At 39.1% G+C, this 10,360-nt stretch overlaps 1 non-coding gene across 1 annotated transcript; it reads left to right on the plus strand.

The window, feature by feature from the left end:
• Nucleotides 1-1,193: 1,193 nt before the first annotated feature.
• On the plus strand, nt 1,194-1,300 carry LOC122092501. The gene has a single exon (XR_006144163.1). It is a non-coding gene; the product is annotated as a small nucleolar RNA R71 (small nucleolar RNA).
• The last annotated feature ends 9,060 nt before the right edge of the window (nt 1,301-10,360 follow it).

Raw genomic sequence — 10,360 nt, forward strand, 5'->3', positions numbered from 1 at the left:
GCACTAGTCCACTGGTATGTTTTCAGTGGTCAAGATAGCTTGCTGTCTTAATATCCTGCTGTCCCATGGCTAGTCTTGCATGGGTGAATTCCCTCGGACATACTCAAGGCCATTTGGCAATTTTTTTATGCTTGTCAAAATTCAAGTATGGGGAGTCGGGTCACTTACCGTCTGGAATCAAAAGGTATGAATCCCCTCTAGTTAGATAGGCACAAAATACACAAACAAGTGGGGTCATCCCTTCTCCTTTGATAATGCACTGCAGCAAGCCAAAACCCGATCATAGTTTAAATCTTCGATTTGAGGCCTGTAACACAGTTCAAATTAGACCGGATTAGGGCACGGGTGTAACAACTATATTCAGTGGTGCATTAGTTGGTGCTTGTGAACTAATACGCTGATGATGCCTAGGGTTAGGCTCTGGTTAACTGGGTAAAGTTTTCTTATCCCCCTAACGCATAATTGAGATAACTTAAGTGAGTTCTCTCATAAGATTTTGATGGCTTGTTATAAGGAGGGCCATATTTTTTTCCAGATCACTTATTCTACTTGCCTCTCCAGTGTTGGTAAACCCAGGGGGTTGCTGATATGATGATAAAAGAGGGACCCTAGGAAAACTAGCCTAAGGTCCTATATTTGGCCTAGGAAAAGTATTTTGGGAAAAAGATTGTTGTACAAAGGGCGGCCTTTGGGGTCTAAGTTGACCGTGATTATGAAAATTTGAAGGCCCTGCTTGGTTGCCCTAATTTCAGGGGAAATTTAGGTGATTTCTCCATCCTAGATTGTAGGTGTTACTATATGGATTATTCTGATATAAGACATTAACACTATCATTAGAATTGGGGCATTCTTCTATGACATGTCCAGGGGATTGGCACCAAGCACACATCTTAACCAAATTGACTGATGATGGCTCTCTAGGAACAATAGCCTTAATCCTCTTAATTAGGCTATCCAAATGGGCTTCCTTGGCTACTATCCCATCCACAAAATATCATTTTCCTCCTATGGTTCTTTCATTCTCTTGGGTTGATTCCCACTCACGGGTTTTGTCAGCTAAGTCAAGTAAGAATTTCCATACCTTTCCTTCATCTATAAAGGATATGAATCCCTCAGGGCATATAGACTATATCATTTGTTTAGTTAGGTAATCAATACCCTCATAAATTATTTGACATAAATGCCATAAGTCTAGGCCATGGTGAGAGCATTCTTGGAGTAGATCCTTGAATCTCTCTATAAGTTTAGAAAAGGACTCACTAGCCTTTTTCCTAAACTGAAGGATATCACTTTTAAGCTTATTGGTCTTGTGAGTTAGGAAAAACTTCTTGAGGAAGGAAACTATGAATTTCACCCATGTGGTTATGGAATTTGTGGGTAACCCATACAACCACTTCTTAGCTTGGTCTTTTAATGCAAAAGTGATGAACCTAAGCTTAATAGCATCATTAGAAAGCTGCTGGATCTTAATTAGAACACATAGGTATGCATCCTTAGAGGTCAGTCCATGGAAGTGGGGAAACATAGTGATGTACTGAGATTTGAGCTCAAAATTATTGCCCTAGGCTTGTGGTAGAATTATGCAAAAAGGTTGGGCTATTTTAGCAGGATAGAACCTATCTTTCAAAGATTTAGGGGGAGGATTTTGCTGTTGGTCTCCCATATTCAAAGGTTTTAAAGAGAGCAAACCTATAAGGTCATTACTTGTTAGATCTCTTCTTTCTAACCGATTCTTAGTATTACGTACCCACCTAACACTCATGTAACAGAAAACTACCCACAACTAGAGTAAGACAAGTATAAAAGAATGGAAAGAATTTTTTTTTTTTTTTTTGATTTTTTTGGGAGCTTACCGATAGGGATCCGTGGTTGCTCAGTCAATTCCTAAGGTACTGCTATAGAACAATACCCATCTTTATCATACTGTGAGGCTTGGTGACCTCCATCAATACAACTATTATTGCAAGTTGTTCTTCTTAGGAATTCAATAGAAGAAAACTAAAAACAAAAACAAAACAAAGCAAACAAAGTACTCTGATTACCAAAAGAAAGCGAAAAATAACATAAAACTATCTCCTCAGCAACAACGCCAAAAACTTGTTAGGATTTAAAATGTAACTGCAAGCGTACAGGTCAAACACAAGGAGAGCAGCCACTTAATATTTGGCTTCTTTTAATAATATGAAAGTGAACCGATTAATGGTTATGATCTATTTCTAACTACCATCCTAAACATATGTATCTAAAATAATGTCCTAACCATTCGACATCTAAGAATTTAAATACGTAAGTCACGCAATTAAAAATAAATAAATAAATAAATAACTAAAAACAAACAATCCACGCAATTAAAAAGCGATGAAGAAAAAAAATGCTGAAATAAAAATAATGTAAAAGAAAGGGGATAAAGCTAGAGAGAGGCTCACAAGTAGGTTTCTCTACTTAGCCCAATGGATGTATCATAATATGAGCTTCCCTACTTGACCAGAGAGTCATTCTTACAAGAGTTACTCTACTTGGCTTTAGGGAGAGTGAGGCAATTAAAATAAAAAAAATAAAATGATGGTTCTATGGTTAGGAGGGCAAAGCCAACACATACACTAGCCATGAACCTTGGGGGAAAGGGATAGCAATAATGTAACGACTGAAATTAAAATCCTAAAATAAGAAAGAAAGGATAGTCAGAAGAGGGAATGAGAAGGGAGAGAGAAGACTATTGAAGAAGCCTACCTACCTGAATCAATGCTTGAACTTGAAAGCTTGGGTGATTTGAGATACTGCCAACCCTAAAAACTAGATTTGGAATGAATCAAATTTGAAATTTCTAGGCCTAAAGAAAATAAATCTTGAAAAAAAAACTAAACTTGAAAAAGAGATGCTCCACGGCTCGTGATCTTGTCACCTAGATCTAAGCCTAGAACTATAACTTAAAAATTACAATTCAATTGCAAAAATCATAAACATAAAAGGCTGAATAAAATAAAAGAGTGCTTTCAGTAATTGAAATAAAAAGCTATTACAAAAGTGATTAAAGCAAAAAACAAAGAAGAACTAAAACTAAAGAGAGAGAGAGAGAGAGAGAGTAACTAAAAAAAATCCTAGAAGAAGAATGAAGTGTCTCTCCTCCTCTTAAATGAGTTGTATTTATAGGGAATGGGGAGGTAGGGTAACAAATTTCTCTTTCCTAAAAGAAAAAATCCACAACTAGTAAGTGAGATCTTTTGAGACCAAAAGTGCTAAGGTAGAGGAGAGAGAAAAGAAAAATAAAATTGGAGAAATTTCTTATAATTTTTTTGCTTATTTTCTTTCCTTTTTTTCTCTCTATAAATCGTGCGCACAACCCTTGTTGGCCAATTTTCTTTTCTTTCCCTTGGATGATTTTCCTTCTTGCTTTGTGTGATTTAGACAATCTTCTGGTGAAGATGTGGAGGAGAGAGAAGATTTGGACAAGATTTATTTCTCCCTTTTTTTCTTTCCTTTTTTTTTCTCTTCTTACGCAAGAAACCCCTCCCACGATTTTCCTTGCTTTGAAGATTTGGATAATCTTATAATTTGATGTGGAAATCCCCTCCATAGTGAAAAGTAAAAAATCTTTAACAAAATTCTCCAAAAAATAAAAACAACCATGAGATTCAAACTTTAGACCTCCTAGTGAGCAAGGGAATTTTGCACACCATAGCTCACCAACTACACTAGGTAGTTGTTGTTGGCGAGATATGACGCCCAATAATGCTTAAGGCCTTTAAAATACAAAACCTGCAAAAAGAGAGTAAAACCCAAGGTAGCTCCATTCTAAATATGTAAAAATGCATGCTTTACTACTTAGATTTTACACATAAATGTGCTCATCTGTACTCTTCTCATCCCCCCTCTCATTCACTCTTCTTACTACCAATTTATTCTTAATTTAGGATTTTAATTTTCTATTTTATTTTGATGCTTTCCCTTTCTCCCAAGGTCCTTGGCTAGATGCATGTGTTGGCTTTGCCCCTCGCTAGCCATGGAACCATCCTTTTACTTTGATTATTTATATTGCATCATTTTCCCTAAATCCAAGTAGAAAACCCCTTGTAAGAGTACTCTCTGGTCAAGTAGGGAAGCTCGTATTATTTATGGTGCATCCCTCGGGCTAAGTAGAGATACCTACTTGTGTGCCTCTCTCTAACTTTATTCCCTTTTTATTTTATTTTATTTATTTTATTTCAGCACTTTTTTCTTGCATTTTATTTATTTACTTTGAGTATTTAAATTCTTAGATGATGAATGGTTAGGGTTAAATGTGAATGGTTAGGTTTTTAATTTCAATTGCAATTCTAATTTCCCTAGATATGTTGGTTAGGATGCTTTTAGATGCATTTGTTTTAGGGCGGTAGTTAGAAGTAGATCACTATAATTAATCGATACACTTTCGTATTACTAAAAGAAGTCAAAAATAAAGTGGCTGCCCTCCTTGTGTTCGACTCATAACTACACTAATCTGTATGCTTGCAGTTACTCTTAAATCTCAAACAAGGGGGATATAAAGAATGATGTCTCCTATAGAATTAAAGCAGGTTGGATGAGATGGAGAGGTGCTACAGGAGTGTTGTGTGACAAACTATACCTATTAAACTTAAAGAAAAATTCTATAGGACGGTGATAAGACTAGCTATGACTCACAAGGCGGAATGCTAGGTAGTTAAAAAGAATAATGTAGAAAATTTGGGTGTAGTAGAGATGAGGATGCTGAGGGAGATATGTGGTAAGACAAGAAGAGATAGAATGAGAAATGATTATATCAGATCCAATTTGGGGGTCACACCAATCCAAGACAAACTCCACGAGAACTGCCTAAGGTAGTATAGACATATCCAATGGAGACCCAGGGATGCACCAGTAAGAAGGACTGACCAGATTCTAATACAAGGTGCTAAGAGAGGAAATGTCACACCCTTCCTCCACTTAGGATCCATGATGCAATATTTTAAGTTCATAAAGATAAGAAATGATTCTACAATCACATAGATATTAATAATCAAAACATAAACAACTGGTGATGTCTAATGATATTTATCATATCTAACAAAATAAATTTTTCACAACAAAAATATAATTACAGTTATGCCCCTAGGACTACATCTGATAACTACAAAAGAATCAAAAATAGAAGATGATACTCTCATCCTCATGGTGCTCCGAATGCACAGTCATCACACATGCAACCGTCCTCATGCGTAGCAAGCTCCTCATCTTAGAGGTCACCTCTATAGAGAGTTGGCCCCTCAGGTACACACTCTAAATGGTTCCCTGAATCAACATTTAAAAGGGGACAACAACGAAGATGAGCTTCCACGAAGCCCAGTGAGAGGTAGCACACAAGCAATCATAATAATCTATAAAATGAAACAAAGATAAATATAAATGTTCAATCCCAACAAGATAAATGCAGTTATGATTCAGATTATATCATACAAGCCTATCAACAAAACTAATTTGAAATTAAGGGTCTGAGTGCTACTGCAACATAGGGGATATCCCTGGTCCTGGAAAAAACCCATCGGTCACCCAGTGATATATGCTAGTTGCGAGTCAAGAGCCTAAAGGTCCCGAAAAATCCATTGATCACCCTGTAAACCCCCATTAATAATCCCCCATAATACCACTTTACTGAATACAACATGGGATGAAGGGTTTGTCACAACATCGGTACCCCCCACCTCGGTCACTAAAAATTCCCCCAACCTTGGTCCATCGGGCTGTAGGATTAGCCATTACGTAAACCCCTATTGGAAAGGGTTGTAGCACCAAGGTGGTTATCCTAACCCAATGCATTCTATCATAGTATGAGTCACATTACAAATACACAATGATCATACTTGGGGATGCAGTACCAGAATGTCCCACAACCTTGGTAACCAGAATGTCTCACAACCTCAGCCATGCTGCACCCACAACCATAACCACAGGCCTCTCACCTTTGGGCATGCAGTACCGGAATGTCCCACAACCTCGACCATGCTGCATCCCATTTATCAACACACACACACACACAAACCCTGGGCATGTAGTATCGGCATCTCCCACAACCTCAGTAACCGGAATGTCCCACAACCTTGGCTATGTTGCATCCCAGTCACACACTCATATGTATCCACAACTCATATCATTATGCAACATACACATTCACTTAAATAAAATATTTATAATATGCAAATGACATGCTCATCCACGTATGCATCATAACATAAGCATTCCATAAAAGTCACACAAATCCCCTCACCTCGAGTCCTAGATGTTGGTATATAGTAAACAGTCTCGTGTCATGTGCTCCTGTCACTTCTTGGTTCTTCTCCTAGGATACATAGGGTTTTTAAGCAAATTAGCCAACCATAGGGGGTTTTGAACCTAAGGTACATGTTTAAAGAAGATGGGTTTAAGAACCCCTTTTTGGGAGGTTCACTGGTGAATGTCCATCCACCAATGACCATCGACTGGTGATGCAAGAACTAGGATTTCTCTACCCAGATTTGCTCCACAGGTCACGTGGGTCCCTTTGTTTGCTTTAGTGTGTGTGGTTCCATGTGTAGTATCATTTCAAACCTCATTTCCCATTTCTCCCTATTTTGTATAGTTTACAAGTTAGGTCTTGAGATCCCAAGGTTGGTTTGCATGTAGGGAACCCTCACACACTACACCTAGCTTGAGTTTAGTGTAATTAGTGAGTTTTTTCAACATGGAGTCACAAGATATACCAATACCTAATTGTAAAAGTCTAGGTTAACCAAAATTGGGGAAAATCGGTTAGGGTTCATGTAATGACCACCAATAGCTTATGTAGTCACTCCAAACCACCATTCATGTATTTGTTCATTTTCCCCAACCAAATTTTTTGTTTAAATGGTGGGGTGTAGAGGATTTGGACAAAACCATCATTTCTAGGGTTCAGTTACCCAAACTTGGGGTTTAAGGTGGGGATTTTCTAAAGGAAGGTTCAAAGACTAAAACTGATCCACCAACGTTGCTAGGGTAAGTCTCCTACACCATATCCCCCTCCCAATTAGTAGTTTTGACAAGTAGGGAGGTGCGTTTTAGGAAATTTGGACAATTTTTCCATATCTAGGTTTTGTGTTGCCCAAATTGGGGGTTTGAAGTGGGGATTTAACTAAGGATGATTCATGGGCTCAAATTAAACCATTGATCTTGCTAAGGCAAGTCTCCAACATCAAATTCCCCTCCCAATTTGTAGGCTTGGTTAGTGGGGAGGTGGAATTCGGTTGGGTTCCCTTACATAGCTTAATAAAGAATGGAAATGGAAGAGAGAGAGAGACAACTACCTAGAAGGTAGAGAGAGAGAGAGAGAGAGAGACTTACATTCAATGGGTAGGTGCTCCCCTCTTCTTCCTCCACCCTTGCTCTTCTCCTTCTTCTTCTTCTTCTTCTTTCTCCCTTCTATTGCTTTTAATTTGGTAGGAATGAAATGAATGGCAAAGGCTTCTATTTATAGTCACTTAAGTTGCCTAAGAGTTGTTTGGAAAAATAATGGGTTTCTACCATTTACCGGTTTAAATTATAATTTGGGATAATGGGCCTGCCTTGGGGTGTCCCGATACATTAATCCATTCCTTAATAGGTTGTCCCAACTATTGAAAGTTGTTTGAGGTGCACGGGTGTGAGGGCCTCGGCCCCACGGCTAAATAACCCGATTTTGGCTAGTACGTTCACAGTAGGGTGTTTACCGGTTGTTACTCATCAGTCGGTGAAGGCTGAATTAGTCCTTTATGAGTAGAAATGGATCATTATGTTGAGTGGGGCCCTCTCAAGGTGTTTCCAGTGTGTGGGCCCCACCTTTTTGTACATTTCACTATTAAGATTCGGGAAAATTCTCTTCACTAGAAGAGTACTTACCCTAACTCCTTCAGTGGCTTGTAGCCCTTCCATGTAATGAGCTGGGAAGATCCACAAGTTAATAGTGGTTGTTACCTATGTCCAAAACTTGAAATTAGCCTGGGCTTTGGGGCACGGGTGTAATAGGAAAGGGCGGACCTAAAGTGACTATAGGAGAAGTGATAAGAAAAGACATGCAAAAGCTTGGGCTCAACCCAAGTATGACTGCAGATAGAGCTGTTTGGAGGACAAAGACTTGTGTATCTGACCCCTTTTAGGGAATGTTCATAAGACGCTGCTCTAACTTCGTGTTTTACTGCTCCTTTTGCTTCTTTTACCCCCTCAGTTTTCTTTAATACCTTCCACTTCTTTCTATTGGATCCATGTAACCAACCCTATATAGTTGGGATAAGGTTATGGTTGTTGTTGTTGTTGTTTTTATGAGTAATGCTTTTGTTTAAAAAAAAAAAAGAACTAGTTTTGAGTCAAAAACAACTTTTTATGTTTTGGGATTTTTGGATGGAAAAAAAAATGATTCTAATAGTAACATAAAAGCCCTCAAACCCAAGCCACCACTAATCTATCTATCCACATTTGGCATAGCCATTAGCAGATAAGAAAATTGATCCTGTATTACACATCATGTAAATCTAAAATGAGACTTTCCCAATTACACTCGTGCCCTAATCCGGTAAAAAAAATTGAACTATTGTGATTGGTCTCTCGCCAGATGTGAAAAGTACTAGTGGATTCTAGATCATAGCAATCTACTATTTGAAGGGAAGGAATGATCCTACTTGCAAATACAGTTCTTTCCTGGGCCACTCAGAGGGATTCAAGCCTTCCGAGCCTAAGAGGTGAGTGACCTAGCACCTCCCCACTTGAACCCCCTCACCTGTTGGAAATTGATGGGAAGATCTTACACACATCCCTAGGCAAACCCTTAGTGATTAGCAATAGTTGGGCAAAAGAATGTCAAACATAGCACTGGGAGGACCACTGGAACCTACCCACTTGAAACACCACCTCAACCCGGTGATCTCCTTCCAGTGGTGCTTATTGTACTGAAATGGCTTAAAAGTACGTGGGTCCCACTACATACATCGTGGCCAGCTCTGATCAACCTTCCACACTAGATTACACCTCTCCCCATGAATTGCACACCTTATAAGCCTAGAATGGTGGCCCGCATGACCCAACCAATAGCTTAAACTGTTTCAATCCCGAATAAGCGCGTAGGCAAATAGGCCCTAAGGCCACTCTATATATGGTAGCAAATGACATTTCTCACCTGAACTCAATGTGGAGAGGGAGAGAATAGAGGAAAAGGAGAAGGAGAAGAAGGAAGGGAAGCTCCTAGCTATGCACGTGTTGCCAATTGCCACCGAAGGTAGGTGCTACCTTCCCCAACCCCTTTTTCTTTCCATTTGGGTTTTTGGTTTCTTGGCAAACCATGGATTCATCGGGTTAGAGGGGTAATCCTCGATCCCAATGACTCTCGATGGTCAAGTTGGTATGCCTTGCACTCCACCGTGTGTTTCCAGAGCTCAAAGCAAGCTACCCGAGCTCCGATGACATTTTGACCAAATAGGGAGGTTATGGTTTCAATCGTTTCTTCACTGTATCTCCCAAACAACTTGGTGGAAATGTAAATAAATTGGACCAATGAAAGGTGGGAAGACCCCCCACATTCTCCATAGAACAAACCCTAACAATCGGGCCCTAGCGGGCAAACTCCCACGAAGTTGTTAAACTTCTGGGTAGGTCACCGACAACAATCCTAATGTGGGATAGGGTCAATTTGGTGACTTCTGAGAGTCTCTGTCCAGGCCATAGGATTCACACAGTGTCAATCCAATAACTTGAATTTGGTAACACTTTTTGAACTGTCAAAATTGACAGTTCTAATACTTTTTAGGGAAACATTGTGGGTCCCCCTTAGATGTTCTTGACATGTGTTAATGCCTGTTTACTGTACCTACGATAGAGATGATCACAATTTGGTGAGGCTGAATCAGGTATACAACTTGGGAAATTTTAACCGTCTAGTCTACAGACGAGGTGATGTTGGTCTGACTTTCTTTTGGAGTGTTTTAACATTACAAAACAGCGTGCATGCAATAAAAATTATGTTTAGCTAATTCAACTGCTTATATGCTACATGTGAACTGTATAGCATGTTTAATTGCTATTGAAATGTATAAGTGTGATGAGATCCGGTGTGGCCAAGGTGGTTCCAGTACAATAATCTGCATGAGGATGATTGCATCATATATTGAGTGGGCATTGGAGTTAGCTACGATGTGGCCGGTGGTAATTCTGATATCATATACACCATGTCCATAGTTGGAAATGGGTGCACGGTGTGACTGATGGTGATTCTAGTACTGGGTATCCCATACTCAATTGTATATATGCTACGTTGGCTTGGACATGGATGCGATGTGGCTGATGGTAATTTCGGTATCATATTTTATACTACTTGTATCTTTATGAA

The sequence above is a fragment of the Macadamia integrifolia genome, chromosome 10 (assembly GCF_013358625.1).
Source record: "Macadamia integrifolia cultivar HAES 741 chromosome 10, SCU_Mint_v3, whole genome shotgun sequence".
In the NCBI taxonomy this organism is placed as follows: domain Eukaryota; kingdom Viridiplantae; phylum Streptophyta; class Magnoliopsida; order Proteales; family Proteaceae; genus Macadamia; species Macadamia integrifolia.